This window comes from Balaenoptera borealis (genome assembly GCF_965194805.1).
Source record: "Balaenoptera borealis genome assembly, chromosome: 3".
In the NCBI taxonomy this organism is placed as follows: Eukaryota; Metazoa; Chordata; class Mammalia; order Artiodactyla; family Balaenopteridae; genus Balaenoptera; species Balaenoptera borealis.
In genome coordinates, this window is record NC_138866.1 from 9,853,798 (window position 1) to 9,871,633 (window position 17,836).

Sequence of the window (17,836 nt, forward strand, 5' to 3'; positions counted from 1 at the left end):
CCCTAATGCAGATGCTTTTTCTTAGTCTGCACAGAGGGAGGCACCCTGAAGGCTGGCAGTATCCTGATCGCCTCCTTGAACTCCCAGAGTGGACGCAAATGTAAGGAGGGCTTTGGGCAGTGTTTTAGTAGATAGACTTCCTACTGAAAGTATGGAGGAGCTGGGAACTGACCACAGGCTAATGCTTACCTTAGGAAGAAATGAGTGACAATGAAGAGAAATCACTGCCCGTTGGTATTTAAAGGTCAGCTCATGTCCAATAATGGAACTAAAAGCAAAGAGCTTTTGCCACTGTTGACTTTTGACACAATAACATTCCACAAATAAAGACATAAGACAACGTTGTTTAAAAACCCACAGGAACCCAAGTAACCAGGTATGGTGAAACGACGGTTGGAGTCTGGGCTCTATTCCTGGCACTAACCACTCACGAGCTACATCGTCTTGGCTGAGCCACCTGAACTCTACCTTCTCATTCACAAAGACACCGGTTGTTGGGAGGATTAAGTAAAATATGACATGTAAAGCTCTAAGCACATAGTATGTGCATAAGAAATGGGAGAAAAAATCCAGAGACAGGAGGAGATAAGCCTCATGAGGACTGATAAACAGGCTCAAAGGCTTGTTTGCTCAATAAACAAATGGCTGCAGGTGAAGGTCAGCAGGACTGTGATGTCAAAATCACTACTCGGCTAACATCAGGTGTTTAGTCCCATTAGACTCTGTGAAAATTGGCTATGATTTCTTGTTAATCCTGAGAAAATGTACAGTGAAGTAGAAGGAATACATGCTCATGAGGAAAGAGAGGGGATTCTAATTCTCACTCTTTCTCAGGATGTGTAACCCTTGGTAAGTCCCTGTTATCTCTCCCAACCTCTACTTCCTCATCTATAAAATGAGAATGTTGGACTAGACTAAAAATGGCAAACATGTGGCCAAACATATGCAACTGCTTCCAATCTCACATCCACAGCAGACATCACCAATCAACCATGGCCTGATTTTCATCTTCATTCAGGCACAGCCTCAGAATCCACTATGATGGATCCAAGATGGCAGCTCAGATGGAAACCATTTACTGTCCTATCCTAGGTGATCTCTAAAATGCCTTACAGTTCCTATGTTTTCTGGGCCTGATTCCTCTCTTGGCTAGACATGACTTCACTCTGCATCCTCCAAAACTTTCATGGGGAAATTATTTGGGATATTTCACGTTTGGGGTCTTACATCTTAAGTTGTCCTATTGCTCCACATCTCCTTCTCCCAGACTGGATGCCCAACATCTTCACCAGCATCCTAGGTTTTGGTAACTCCATTACTTTAATAACCTGGTTTCCTCTGCTCATGCCCGCGACAGTCATGGTGAATGGATTAAGGCACTCTGACACAGAAAGATGGAGTCTCATATGCCTTTTTTTTTTGGCCACGCCATGCGTGGCTTGTGGGATCTTAGTTCCCTGACCAGGGTCCACAGCAGTGAAAGCACCGAGTCTTAACCACTGGACCGCCAGGGAAGTCCCTCAATTGCCTTGTCAACTCAGTCTCCCACGCAGCTCTTACCAATTACTTGAAATTGATGTGTAGACAAAAACCGTTGGCCATTTCATCCCAAGAAAGTATGTCCAAAGAAACTCGAGAACAAATTATTAAACCAAGAAGCAACTAGCTCTATGTGTGTTTGTATGTGTATTTATAGAGATCAGTTTCAAACCAGTGCCAGATGAATAGCTTTCTTTTCAACACTCATGACTGAGCCTCCAAACTACTCTTCCACTTCTCCTCTTACCTCTGCAGCAACCTCAGAATGTGCCCATTCCCAAGAAGTCACCTATCATAGTAGAATACAGGTCTGGGTGTCACATAGCTTTGTGTGCCAAGCCTGCCTCAATCTCTACAAACTGTTTGCTTTTGAACAAGTTACTCAATCTTTCCTGGGCTCATCTGCAAAATAGGACTAATGCCTTCTCATAGGGTCATTTTAGCAGATAGCACATATCCTACCACCTGGAAGACAGTCAACAAATAAATAAGATTAGCTGCTACCCTTGCATGTATGACTATCATGATTAATACTACTTCTATATTGATCTGTTTGTCCTTGAGTTTTTGCACAGAGAAATATGTCTGAAGAAGTGTCAAAGGGGATTAAAGATGGATAACAAACTGGAGGAGTACTGGGTGACCACAGTGGACTCTGTCTCTACTTGAGACATTGCTCAGAGGTTGCTTAGCCCAAATCCTGCCCATCCTTCAGAACTCAGCTCAAGTCCACGTCCTTACAGGAGCCTCCACTGAATGTGCAGCCTCTACTCTGTCTGGTGGAGGAAGCTTAATCTTATTAACTCTAGTTGAGTTCTGTTCATTCAACATAAACTCTGTCGACTCAGGATTCTTTCAGTCAAGTCAGGTTTCCCCAGTCCAGAGTTTTATACACTCCACTCCCCATCCCTGAGGTGTTTAAGTGTGGGGACGGTAAGCATCCATGGCTTCATATGAGATATGCTTCATGAAGGCAGTAATACAATTACTCTACATCTCCCCTCAATGCCCATCCAGGGTTAAGCATATAGCAAGTGCTTCAGAAGTGGGTGAATGGATGGGAGGATGGATGGATGGATGGATGGATGGATGGATGGATGGATGGATGGATGGAATGGATGGGAGATGGATGGATGGATGGGAGGATGGGAAAATACTTTCCCCACATGTAAGACATCTGTCTTACACAGACACCTGTCCTTTCTCCTCAGCCTCTCTGACAGTGTAGTGAGGCCAACCTCCTTGGTCAGGTCAGGTCAGCAGTTCCTCTTCCCCTAGTTCCTCGTGCACCAGTAAGCACTGCACACTATGCACCCAGATGATGTAGGTACAGTGGGCTGAGAGCTGGAACATTTGCCTGGGGAGGGTACAACCTGACCTTCCCATGTGTTTCTGCATCCCTGCCCAGAATCATCTTCTGATGTTGGCTACCCACTCTGACCCTCATGACAGCTGTCCATGGGGGCCAGCCTTGAGGGTGCTGTGGATGCATCCGATTCCTTGTACCTGACCTGTAAGTAAAAATTACCTTCCCCTAACCTCATATCTGGTCCCCACAGCTCCCAGTTACTACCTGAGGAGATGGTTCTCTTTGTAAGCTGTGGGCTGGGGGGTTGCCATTCAGGGGAGGGGCCAGCAGCACAGGATATGCAGGGCTCACATGCAGGTGGGTCTTATTGTAGGGAGTCACCTTATTCTGAAATAGAGAGATGTGAAGGATAAAATCAAGCCTTTGGAGGCAACAGACCTAGGCTCGAATCCTGGTTCAGTCACTGGCTCGCTGTGGACCTTGAATAAGCCACTTCACCTCCCAGGAACTCAAATGTTTGCAGGAGTTTGGTTGTGAGGATTAAATGGAGTCTTACTCAGAGTCCCCACAATGGTTCAAAGGATGAGACTTCTGCAAAGAGACTATGTAGAAAGATGTGGAAAACGTTAAGGGAAAAACAGGAGGGTGTCTGGTGAGACACCCAGAGGTTGGCAAAACCAGGAAGCTCTTACTTGCCCAGAGCTGAAGGAGCAAAGGAAAGAAACAGTGAGAGCAGGAGCCACGGAAGGAGCGTCTGCCTGGAAGGATCCGAGGTGGTGGAAGGATGCAGCCACTCCAGAGACATGGAGCCGAAGCAGGGAGGAACGGGAAGAAAGAGAGCTAGCGGTACAGCATGTACGAGTCAGCCTCTCAGAGCACAGAACGTGGCAGAAAAAGGCAGATGATGGATCTGGGCAGGGGGCTGGCAAAGAATAGCCTGCAGAAAAGATATTACTCATAGTAAAGGCAAGAGGCAGCTCTTGCTGAGCACTAAACGCTATTTCATTTCATTTCGACTCACAGAGTTTAGCCCCGAGTGCATAAGCGCAACACCACTTGTGTTGTTAGTTTAATGGACTTTCTCATTGATCCAGAAGGTGAATTCAGATTCTGAACATGTTTAAGAAATGGGGGATCAATGACCCCCATTCCCACCCCTACCCCCAGGTTTTCCGTTGTGATTTGTTTAGAATAATGGCATGTATTTCACCACATCTTAAATCACTGTTATCAGCAGCTCCAGAGATGGAGAGACTAGTGGCCAGAGGAGAGTGGAGGGATGCCCGGTGCCCACCCTGCCTGGCAAAGGGCCCAGCGTGCTGTGGGAAACCCAGGCGTCCTCTCTCTCCATCTCCCATGGACCCTGCCCAACCCATCCCCACCCCTCTCCCTCTGGACCAGCTGCCAGCTTCTCCCATCCAAATGATGACGGACACCACCGTTCCCCCTCATAGGACAAAGGAGTCAGCCACGAGACAGGGGCAGTCTCTCTCAGTCCCAGGACAAATTCTGAAGGAAGAGACTGTTTGTCCTGGATCAGCTGCCTGCTCCAGACCATCAGAGGGACTGGAGGTGTGGAACGCCTCTATAAAAACTAACTTACAATTGCAACGAAAACATGGGTGCAAATATACTATACAGCATGGAATGTTAGTGCAACAGGAAAAGCAAGAACTGTATGAAAAGAGTTACTTTTAAAAGGCTTAAATTATTAGAGAGCTATACCACATCCCTGGCTATACCACATCCCTGGCTATACCACATGCCTGGCTATACCACATATTAGAGAGCTATACCACATCCCTGGCTATACCACATCCCTGGTTATACCACATATTAGAGAGCTATACCACATCCCTGGCTATACCACATCCCTGGCTATACCACATCCCTGGCTATACCACATATTAGAGAGCTATACCACATCCCTGGCTATACCACATCCCTGGCTATACCACATCCCTGGCTATACCACATGCCTGGCTATACCACATATTAGAGAACTATACCACATCCCTGGCTATACCACATCCCTGGCTACACCACATCCCTGGTTATACCACATATTAGAGAGCTATACCACATCCCTGGCTATACCACATCCCTGGCTATACCACATCCCTGGCTATACCACATCCCTGGTTATACCACATATTAGAGAGCTATACCACATCCCTGGCTATACCACATCCCTGGTTATACCACATATTAGAGAGCTATACCACATCCCTGGCTACACCACATCCCTGGTTATACCACATATTAGAGAGCTATACCACATCCCTGGCTATACCACATCCCTGGCTATACCACATATTAGAGAGCTATACCACATCCCTGGCTTAAAAGATTCACGTTTAGAAAGAGAGACATTTGCCTTCAAATTAATAGTTCTTATTGAAATCCCATCTAGATTTTTTGAATTTGGCACATTGATTCTAAAATTCACCTGATGGAAAAAATCCACAAAAAAAAGCTGATGATTTTTGAAAAAGAAAAACAAATGACTTGCCTTGCAAAATATACAAAATATACATTTATACACCATATAAAATGTCTAGAAGAATCTGTGATAAATGGAATTTTATATAAGACCATGATGGCTTTTCAAATCCATGGGGAAATTTTAGTTTAATCCATGCATGCTATCAATTCAATCCATTGTCTATTCTATTTGGGGTATACAACCCTCAGGGATGCACCATCCATTGATCCTGCTCGTTTTCACCTCCTTCTTTTCCCTCAGGTCCTTGCTCCCTCCTTGTCCAGCTTAAGTTCCATGATCAATCACACCCTCAGCTCCTTTGCCCTTTTCTGCCTTTACCATAGCTTTGTGGCAAAAGCCTCCAACTCTCCCCCTATTCCATGTCTACACTCAAACTTCTGGATGTAGCTAGAGAAAAACACCAAAGCACTGACTGGTCTCATTTTAAATTCATGACCACTGAACCTCAAGAGAGCCTTTGATCCTGGGCAGCAATCACTCTCTATTCCAGCCCTTTCATGTTTCTTGTCTTAAGTAAATACTTCCTACCTTCACCTTTCAGCAAACCTCTGACACCTCCTGCCCCGAATCACCCTGGGCTGGGGACCTTACTTCCTTTCACTGGCAAAATATAGGCAATCATCTTCCCACCCACTTGCAGCTCTGCTAATGTGTCTGCCTTCCCTTCTGTTACAATGGAGCACCTGGCCTAGCTGAGGCCATCCCTCTACCTACACCACTGGTTGTATTTGTATTTTATCTCAGGCCCTCAAGGACATCACACCAGCAACCCTGCCCTTTATCATCTCCTCAATCACAAATCTTCCCTATCTACTACCAGGATACAATTTCTTCCATCTTAAGATAGATGGATGGATGGGTGGATGGATGATAGATAGATAGATAGATAGATAGATAGATAGATAGATAGATAGATAGACAGACAGATAGATAGATGAAAGAGATAGAGATAAAGATAGATCATTTCCTCCTCTGGCTGACACACCATTGTTTAAAAACTTATTTATTCTCCTGTCTCCAAATTAGGGTGACCAGCCATCCGGTTTGCCTGGGGATGAAAAATAAATTGGACTTCACTAAAGTAAAATGTTTACACTTCAAAAGATATTGTTAAAAAATGAAAAGATAAGCCATAAGTTTCTCACAAAGCTAAACACGGTCTTATCATATGATCCAGCAATCATGCTCCTACATATTTCCCCAGCTAATATGAAAATTTTGTCCACACAAAAACCTGCACCAAAATGTTTATAGCAGCTTTATTCATAGTTGCCAAAAACGGGAAGCAACCAAGATGTCCTTCAATAGGTGAATGGATAAACAAACTGTGGTACATTCATACAATAAAATACTATTCACTAATAAAAAGGAGAAGTGATAAAAATAAATGAGCTGTGAAATCACAAGAGACATGGAGAAACCTTAAGTGCATAGTTATAAGTGATAGAACCCAGTCTTAAAAGACTACATACTAATATGATCCCAATTACATGGCACTCTGGAAAGATCAGTGGTTGTCCGGAGTTCAGGGAGAGGGGGGAAGGATGAATAGGTGAAACAAGGTATTTTTTTAGGACAAGAAAGTAGTGTGTATGATATTGTAATTGTGGATTCATAACACTATGCATTTGTCAAAACTCGAAGAAATTTACAGCACAGAATATTAAACCCAAAATATGCAAATTAGAAGAAAAATTCATTTAGGAAATTGGAGAATCCCAGAATGGAAAGTAGAAGTGACTAAACAATCTAAATGGGTTACAAATGCATGAAATAACTTCACTGAAGGGAGCAGGGGTGAGTGAGTAGGGGCAGGGGGAAAGCTGACCTAAGTAACTTTAGAAGTGAGTGAAGTATGTAAGACTAAAGGCAAAAGAAATTGTACGTAAGCTCTGTATTATAGTTAGTAAAGTTGTTTTCCAGAAGCGTACAGGTTAACAATTCTGAAACTGTCCTACATGTATGCAGGAACTCAACAATTAACTACATGAAGTAAATGGATGGTGGATATTGGGAGCCGGGTTGGAGTAGGAGGTTATAGATAAGCAGGAGGGAACTAAAATGATCTATGCACTGGAGTTGGAGACATCTGTCTGAACTCATGTTTAGCTTAATATAGACACAGATGGTTACACATAGAAATGTTTATAGATATGTATATATACAGAGGTTAATGTACATATGTATATTCCCTTGCTCTGTCAGCTGAGAGGCTCTAGAAGGAATGAACCCCAGCAGCAACAAGCATGCATAGTGCTCAAGTCTTGGTTTCTAATACATTCTCCAATGAAAGGAACCAGGACTCCTTGAAGAAATGGCTGATTCTAAGACTAGGACAGGATATATACCAGATGAGCCCCGAGCATCCTGTGTTGCCAGAAAGTGAGCAAGTGCTTTAAAAAAAAAATCCACAGTGATGGTTGGGGGGTATGTCAAAGCAACACAGGAGCCAATGGAAGATGCTCCCTATGGCCGAAGTTGGACTAATTTGAACAAAAAGAAATAAAGTATCATCGTAGATTTTAATAGTATAGGTATATATGGTAGATTATAACCCAAAGTATAAAATAAATATCCATAAATCCATACTGATATAAATAAATGATTATATAAATAAATAGGGAGAAGAGACAAATCTTCCGTGCAGAAGAATTCCAAATTATTTACGTAGCTACTCTGCCCTCAAGGAGGTGGAGCATATCTCTCCACTCCTCAAATGTGGATTGTGCAGTGACTTCCTTCCAAAGAGGACAGTCTGGAAAGGCAGGGGAAGAGTAACTTTACAGTGGAGAAATCTGACAAGCGTTAGTTCAGCCAGGTGATCAAGGTCAATATCAACAGTGATAAATAATAAAACATGCTGGGCTTCCCTGGTGGCGCAGTGGTTGAGAATCTGCCTGCCAATGCAGGGGACACGGGTTCAAGCCCTGGTCTGGGAAGATCCCACATGCCGCAGAGCAACTAGGCCCGTGAGCCACAACTACTGAGCCTGCGCGTCTGGAGCCTGTGCTCCGCCACAAGAGAGGCCGCGATAGTGAGAGGCCCGTGCACCGTGATGAAGAGTGGCCCCCGCTTGCCGCAACTAGAGAAAGCCCTCACCCAGAAACAAAGACCCAACACAGCCAAAAATAAATTAATTAATTATTTTTTTAAAAAAAAGAAAGAAAATAAATAAATAAATAAAAAATAAAACATGCTGACAGTACACACCCTTGATATGATGTAATGAAAATCATAACTCTTTGGTCTTCCTCTCAAAAACCTACAACCCCAGTATAATCATGAGAAAAACATCAGACAAATTCCATTAGAGGGGCATCCTATAAATTGCTTGGCCATTATACTTCCAAAAGGCAAGGTCATGAAAAACAAGGAAAGTGTGAGAAACTGTCACAGCCAAGAGCAGCCTAAGGAGACATGATAACCAAATGTAATGTGGTATCCTGGATGGGATCCTGGAACATAAAAAGGATAAAAGTAGAAAAGACTCATATTGAAATCTGCAAAAAGTATGGACTTTAGTTAAAAATAATGTATCAAATTGTTTTATTAATTGTAACAAATGTATTATACTAATAAAACTGTTAATAGCATAGGAAACTGGATGTAGGGTTTATGGGACTTCTCTGCAATATATTTGCAATTTTTCTGTCAATCTCAAACTGTTCTAAAATTTAAAATGTATTGGAAAAAAGGCAAGGTACAGATAGGAAAAAAATAATTTCAAGTCATATATCTGGCAAAGGATTTGTATCCAGAATATAAAGAACACTTATAACAACTTAACTCTTAAAACAAGTTACCCCAATTTAGAAATGACAGAAGACTTTAATAGACATTCACCTAGAAGACGTATGGATGGTTAATAAGCATATGAAAATGTGCCCTTTTTAGTCATTAGCAAAATGCAAATTAAAGCCACAATGAGATATAACTATAGCTCACTAATATAGAAAAGATGCCTATAATCAAAAAAGCAGACAATACCAAGTGTTGGCAAAGATTTGGAGAACCTGGAATTCTCACATGATGTTGATGGGGTAGCACAGTGGTGCTGCCACTTTGTAAAACACTTTGGCACTTTCTTAGAAAGTCAAATATAAACTTACCATACGACCCACCAATTATACTCCCAGGAATCTACCAAAGAGAAATGAAAACATATATCATACAAAAACAGACTTGTACATGAATGCTTCTATAACTAATAGCCCCAAACTGGAAATAATCCAAATGTCCATCAACTGGTGAGTGGATAAACAAAATGTGGCTTATCCATACAGTAGAATACTATCCAAAAAAAAAAAAAAGGAATAATTTGTTGATACATACTATGACATGGATAAACCTCAAAAATAATATGTTAAGTGAAAGAAGCAGACCAAAAAGACTACATATTATATGATTCCACTGCTTATATGAATTATCCATAAAAGGCACATGAATAGAGCTATAATGCAGGTCAATGGTTGCCTAGGGTTAATGATAAAAGTAGGAATTGACTGCAAAAGGTTCATGGTATTTTTTTTTTTGCAATATAAATATGTTCCAAGATTGAATTGTGGTGATGTTGGTACAACTCTGTAAATTTACTAAAAATTATTGAATCATACACTGAATGCATGAGTTGTATGGTATATAAATTATATCTCAATAAAGCTGTTTAAAAAAAAACTTTGGGGGCTTCCCTGGTGGCGCAGTGGTTAAGAATCCACCTGCCAATGCAGGGGACACAGGTTCAAGTCCTGGTCCAGGAAGATCCCACATGCCACGGAGCAACTAAGCCCGTGTGCCACAACTACTGAGCCTGCACGCCTACAGCCCGTGCTCCACAACAAGAGAAGCCACCGCAACAAAGAGTAGCCCCCGCTCATCGCAACTAGAGAAAACCCACGCGCAGCAACAAAGACCCAATGAAGACCCAACGCAGCCAAAAATAAAAAGATAAATAAATAAATTTATTTTTAAAAAAGAAAGAAAAATGGGACCCTAAATTGCCAAAGCAATCTTGAGAAAAAACCAAAAAGCTGGAGGTATCACACTCCCTGGCTTCAGACTATACTACAAAGCTACAGTAATCAAAACAGTATGGTACTGGCCCAAAAGCAGACACATAGATCAATGAAACAAAACAGAGAGCCTAGAAATAAATCCACCCACCTATAGTCAATTAATCTATGACAAAAGAGACAAAAATATACAATGGAGTAAAGACTATCTCCTCAGTAAGTGGTGCTAGGAAAACTGGACAGCTAAATGTAAAAGAATGAAATTAAAACATTTTCTCATACCATATACAAAAATAAACTCAAAGTGGATTAAAGACTTGAATGTAAGACCAGAAACCATAATAATCTTAGAAGAAAACATAGGCAGAACACTCTGTGACATAAAATGTAACAGTTTTTCTTTTTTGGATCTAAGGCAAAGAAAACAAAAGCAAAAATAAACAGATGGAACTTAATTAAACTTAAACGCTTTTGCACAGCAAAGGAAACCATCAACAAAATGAAAAGACAAGCTACTGACCAGGAGAAAATATTTGCAAATGATATGATCAATAAGGGGTTAATATCCAAGCTATTAATATATAAACAGCTCATACAAATCAATATCAAAAAAGCAAACAACCTGATTTTAAAATGGGCTGAAGACCTGAATAGACATTTTTCCAAAGAAGATTTACAGATGGTCAACAGGCACATGAAAAGATGTTCAACATCACTAACAACAGAAAAATGCAGAACAAAACCACAATGAGATATCACCTCACACCTGTCAGAATGGCTATCATCAAAAAGTCTACAAACAACAAATTTTGGCAGGGATGTGGAGAAAAGGGAACCCTAGTATACTGTTGGTGGGAATGTAAATAGATGCAGCCAATATGGAAAACAGCATGGAGCTTCCTCAAAAAACTAAACGTAGAACTACCATATGATCTAACAATTCCACTGCTGGGTATATAGTTGAGGAAAACAAAAGCACTATTTTGAAAAGTTACATGCACCCCAATGTTCATAGCAGCATTATTTATAATTGCCAAGATATGGAAGCAACCTAAGTGTCCATCAACAGTTGAATGGATAAAGAAGATGTGATATATATATATATATATATATATATAGAGAGAGAGAGACAGAGAGAGAGAGAGAGAGAGAGAGAGAGAGATAAATATGTATATATAAATATTACTCAGCAATAAAAAAGAATGGAATTCTTCCATTTGCAGCAACATGGATGGACTTGGAAGGTATTATGCTTAGTGAAATAAGTCAGACAGAGAAAGACAAATACCATATGGCATCACTAAAAAAATAAATAAATAAATACAAGAAAACAGAAGCAGACTCACAGATAAAGAAATCAAACTAGTGGTTACCAGTGGCAAGAGGGAAGGGGGGAGAGTGGCAAGATAGGGGTAGAGGATTAAGAGGTACAAACTACTATGTATAAAATCAATAAGCTACAAGGATATACTGTACAGCACAGGGAATATAGCCAATGTTTTATAGTAATTTTAAATGGAGTATAATCTATAAAAAGTTTGGATCACTATGTTGTATACCTGAAACTAATATAATATTTTAAATCAACTATACTTCAATTAAAAGAAAAAGAAATGAAAAATGGGCCATTACTATGGATCTGGAACATGCTAAACGGTAATAAAAGAATGTTATGAAAACTTTATATACATAAATTTTCAAAGCTAGATTAAATGGGCAAATTTTCTTCTTAAAAAAATACTGCTTGAAGAAGTAGAAAATCTGAATAGTTCTCTATGAGAGAAATTAAATCCATAAATAAAAAATTTCTCCTAAAGATAACTCCAAGCTCAAATGACTTCTCTGGCACATACTGCCGAACATTTAAGGAAAAAAATAATGTCAGGCTTATGCACTTTTCCACATTTTAGAATAACAGACTATACTCCTCAACTTGTTAAATGAGGCCAGCATGACACTGACACGCAAACCTGGCAAGAGCAGTAGTAAAAAGGTGATGAAATAAAATTATTTTAAGGCAGGACAAGAAAACTTTTAAACATAAAATTTTCTCTCTGCCCATTTGAGCCACTACCCCCCTTCCCTTTAGTGTGCGTTGTGCATCTGCATTACACATTAACTGGATCCCCTTAGAAGACACAGGATTCCCTACTCGCAAAAACAAAACAACAACCAGTTTCCTCCAGGCACCAGCAAGGTAACTCCTTAGGAGATAACATTCCTTTCTCAATCCTGTAAGGAGTCATGATGATGCACTACTTGCCTTGGACTGTGTAAACTGTCAGTATGTCACTTCGATGTATAACCCTGCTGTATAGCACAGGGATCTCAGCTCGGTGCTCTGTGATGACCTAGAGGGGTGGGGGGCTGTGAGGGAAGCTCAAGAGGGAGGGGATATATGTATATGTATAGCTGATTCACTTTGTTCTACAGCAGAAACTAACACAACATTGTAAAGCAATTATGCTCCAATTAAAAAAAAAACTTATATAACTGTGCCTTGACCTCTGAGGTGGAACAGTCCTCAGAGATTTCTGAAAGACTGTCTCCTGACTTATAATCCTCAGGTTGGCTCAAATAAAATTTTCAATTTCTTTCTAGGATTGACTATTAACTAATTTTTCATTGACAAAAGAAACTCACCGACTACTGACCACCACTCATCACCACAGTAATGTTCTTAGGTGTGCACGATCCTTTCTCCTCACTTAATGAACCAAAAAACTGAGGTTTGCAGAGAGTAAGGGATTTGCCTAAATCACACAGTCAGCAATCAGCTGGAGAGATACTGGAGACAGGTCTGACAGACGCAAAGCCTGTGACAGTTTCTCTCGCAGTGTTTTATTTCTAATCTCCTGCCTCCTCTGCCCTCAGGGAAGGCAGGAAGTTAGGAAGCTGAGCCTCAGCGAAGTCCAGCGACTTGTCCAAGGTCACAGGACAAGTTGGTGACAGAGCAAGAGGCAGAGCTGGGACTCAGCCCCGGCCCCTACAAGCTTCTCCTGAGGGTACCTTCACAACATGCCTGTCCTACCCCATGTTTCTAAAACTTTTTCAGGCTACCGCCCACTTGTGAATCCATAGGCCACACCTGGACCAACAGGGGCATCCGTATCACCATCACCCCCATTGGCCCCCTGGGACCCAGAACTGCCCTGTGGAATTGCTCAGTGTTAAGACAAGAGGACCCATAACTTCTGCTTTGATGTGAGATGAGGCAGGGAAGGAATGAGGGAAGACGGAGGCAGTGGAACTCTGATAAGGGCTTTAGCTAAGGTACTTGGGTTGCCATTCTGATTCCTCTCCTTAGTAATGTAACTTTAGGTAAGTCTTCTTGCAACAGAGAACAAACCTGACTCCATACTGGAGCTATTCCTTTAGCTCTAAACTTTGTGCTCTGTTGCCTGTGCTTAGTCATGCTGGCTTTGCACCTTTTGTAAAAGAATGTTGCTTATAGCCTGAAATGTACATGATAGCCTATGCTCAAGGCTCTGCCTCCCAGGCTTGACCTTTAAAGGTGTAACACTTTTACAGAAAATAACATTTGTCTTGTTGGAGGTTTACAGGAACATGATGACTAGACCTACATGGACAGCAGCAAAAACAAAGGATTATCACATCCCCTCAGGGAGTCCAACCAGGACCAAGAAGTTTGCAGTAAGAAGTCACACCCTCCCCTTTTAGTAAGAAAGAAGCCTGAATGGACTCTAGGAAGATGGTTCTTTGGGACCATCTTCTCAGTCTGCTGGCTTTCCAAATAAAGTCTCTGTTCCTTGCCCCAGCATCTTGTCTGTCCATTCATTGGCCTGTGGTATGGCAAGCAGTATGAGCTTGGACTCAGTAACATTCTAACCTCTCTCTGCCACCGTTTCCCAGTCTGCCAAATGAAAATAGCAATACAGGCATATAGCGGAGATATTGCGGGTTCGGTTCTGGACCACTGCAATAAGGCAAATATTGCAATAAAGCCAGTCACACAAATTTTTTTGGTTTTCCAGGGCATATAAAATCTATGTTTACACTATACTGTAGTCTATTAAGTGTGCAATAGCATTACATCTAAAAGAACAATGTACATACCTTAATTTAAAAAATACTTTATTGCTAAAAAATACTAACCGTCATCTGAGCCTTCAGCAAGTCAAAATCTTTTTGCAATAGTAATATCAAAGATCACTGATCACAAATCACCATAACAAATATAATAATAATGAAAAATTTGAAATATTGCCAGAATTACCAAAATGTGACACAGAGACATGAAGTGAGCAAATGCTGTTGGGAAAATGGCGCTGATGAGACTTCCAGGAAGCACAAAACTTCAATTTGTAAAAATCACAATACCTGCGAAGTGCAATAAAGCAAAGCACGATAAAACGAGGTATGCGTGTAATCATTAGCATTCATACAGCACTTAGAATATAGCAGGCACTGTTCTATGCTCTTTCGACATATGCAATCTTCACAACAACCTAGAGAGATTCTAGATACTAGAATCTCCATTTCTCAGCTGAGGCATAGAGAGCTTAGTAATTTGCCTGGTGTCACACTCCTAAGGTCTAGAATCAAACGCAGATTCCACGCTCTTGACAGCTATCCTATCCGAGATGATAATAATACCTGCCTGGTTGGGTTCTTGTGAGAATCAAATCGATAAATATCCATGAAACAGCAGAGTTGGTACCCAGCGACGGCGCAATAAATAGCAGCTACTACCCTCACCAGGAGCCAGACCCCATGCCCAGTGCTTTACATAGGGCTGTGATACCAGAGCAGAGCAGGAAGTGGCAGGGAAGTGAGAAAGGAGATAAAAGGGGTGAGCAGCCAATGCAGAACCTTATCAGCAAAGTAATGGTGCCTCTGGGCTGTGTTCCTGCCTGTCCAGGAGGAGGACGGCCCGGGGGTGGGGGTGGGGGTTAGAGTCCTGCTTGGTCCAGGAATTGTCTGAAGGCTAAGCCTATGGGGGGGACAGGTGGCCCCAGTGATGAGGGCCTGCAGGGCTGCAGGAGACGGAGCCGCGCAGTTCCCTTGATCTACAACAGAGACAGGCCCTAGGACCAGCGAGGATCGCCTCAAGTCCAGCCTCTGAACCCCAAGATTTAACCCAACCTACCCACGCCACCTCCATGCTGGACACAAGTACAGGTTGGCATCCTTTTTTGCCAACACAATTCATGATCCCTCAGGTAAACAGCCGGCCAAGGCTCAGCAAAGGCCATCCAAGGCTCCTGCCTGGCAAGTCCCATCACTGCAGGTCTCTGGTTTGATGGGACCTGTCCCACGCCAGGCAGGGCCCTGTTTTCCTGGAGGCAGGATCCCAAATAGCACTTATCCACACAGCTGGAAAAGTTAGGAGGCCCTGAGCAAGCCTCCCAGTCACCACTTCTGTGGTTGGCAGAATTGGGAAAGAGGAACCAAGAGCAACACGTCTGTAATGGGGTAATTTCAGAGGAGGAGACGCTCGTTCAAAGAGGGCTTCAGCCAGAAGCTTCTCCCTGGATTTGGGGTGAACCCTGAAAGATACATCTTTCCCAAATGACACCCAGATGCAGCAGTGACTAACCCAGAGGGAACAACTGAAGTGGGCCTCCTGGTAAGCAGGGAGCAGGTCCCACTCACCTGGAGGCCACTAGCTAGGGCCTGGCGGGCACAGACCAGCAGGGAACTGGGAACACACGGACGTCTGACTCAACAGTGCTTCTGAAAAATGTTCTTCTATTTTTTTTAATTATTTTTCTATTTTAAGGGGCTAAGAGGTTGATGATTAAAGAAAAGGACTTCTAGTCAGGCACTATCTAAACAGAATCCCACACTCCATGGGGACCGGGGGAGATAAAATAACAATTCTAGCAACACTTTTCTTGAATGAGGCCTTGCCACGTGCCCTCTGCTGTGCTAAGCTCACGGTACAGTCCAGCCTTCACAGCAACCCCATGTGTGTATATGCATGTATGTATGTGTGTGTGTGTGTGTACATATTTGTTTTAAAGAATCATTTGAGAGTAAATTTTATACATCATGACCATTTACCCTTAAATACTTCCATGTACATTTCCTAAGAATTTGGGATATATTTTCTTAGTAAAGCTATTAACTTCAGGAAATCTAACACTGGTACAATATTTTTCTCTAACCTACCATCCATATTCCAGTTTTGTCAATTGTCCCAATAATGTCCCTCATAGCACGTTTCCTCCAGTTAAGGACCTCGGCACTGCATTAAGTCATGGATAATGATTTGCTGGTCTTTCAGGGACCACCCCAAACCCTGTGAGGAGCTTCTTGCTGACGACTTTTAAGAATTGTGTGGTGTGTTCCAAGGACAAAGAACAAGATAAACTCAAAGGGTCAATATTGCCAGAACAAAGAGTTACAGGAGTCACTCTGTCACAGTGTGACCATTGCAAAGTATATCAACCAACAACTGACAGATAAATAAATGAACAATTGTGATTGGAGATTTTAACATTCCCTATTGAGAAGCTGAAAGCTCAAGTAAATAAGGAATCCACATAGATATGAAAGAGTTGAATAAAATAATAAGCTTTAGCATTATGCATATACATATATATGCATGTCAAACAGTTAACACCCGATATTTCATAAGAAAATATGGAATATTTACAAAAAGAGACCATATGCAAAAAAACCTCAATAAATTCCAAATGTTCAATATCATATACATGATATTTTTATCATAATGAAATATAAATAAAAGTTAATAACAGAAGAGTAGCCTAAAATTCTAAATACACAAAATGACATATTATTAAACTATCCCTGGGTTAAAAGTGAAACCATAAGGGAAATTAAGAAATACTTAGAAAAAAATAACAATGAGAATATTTGTGGGACATAGTTAAGTCAGTTTTTAGATGAAAACTTTAAATATATTTATGTGGATAGCAGAAATGTTAAAAAGTAAGAAAGCTAAGCATTTAACTCAAGAAAATAGAAAAAGAGCAAACAGGAAAATTCAGAGAATGTGAAAGGATGGTAAAAAATAAAAATAAAAGCACAAATCAATGAAATATAGATTTTAAAAAACCAATAAAGATTAACAAAACTAAAATCTGGACCTCTGAAAAGATTAATTAGCTAGATAGACTAACAAGACTCATCAAGAAAAAAAAAAAAAAAGAGAGGAAATACATAAATAAAACATAGAACCAACAAAAATTAAAAATAATCACAGATATGACAGAGATTTGAAAAATAGTAAATTCCTAGTTATAAATTCTATAATTGGCTTAAGGTATAAAAAACTTGAAAAGACCAATAACTATTAATAAAACTGAAGTGCCCCCAAAACTCTTGACACAGTTGTGGGCCTCATGGGAACATCTCCCCTCATACCTGCAAGGTAGTAATGGCACTATCAATCCAGCAGAGGGCACGGGACCCTAGCTGGCCATTCACAATGCCCTATTCTTCTGCACACTGTATCAGTCCAAGGATGGGCAATCATGTCCTTTG

At 41.2% G+C, this 17,836-nt stretch overlaps 1 protein-coding gene across 1 annotated transcript in view; it reads left to right on the forward strand.

The window, feature by feature from the left end:
- The window catches only part of LOC309626874 (alpha-1-antiproteinase-like), a 32,357-nt gene extending 14,803 nt beyond the window's left edge, over positions 1 to 17,554 (forward strand). Inside the window, 1 exon segment of the mRNA XM_082388215.1 lies at positions 12,755 to 17,554. The gene's annotated coding sequence lies outside the window, so the exon portion shown is untranslated.
- The last annotated feature ends 282 nt before the right edge of the window (positions 17,555 to 17,836 follow it).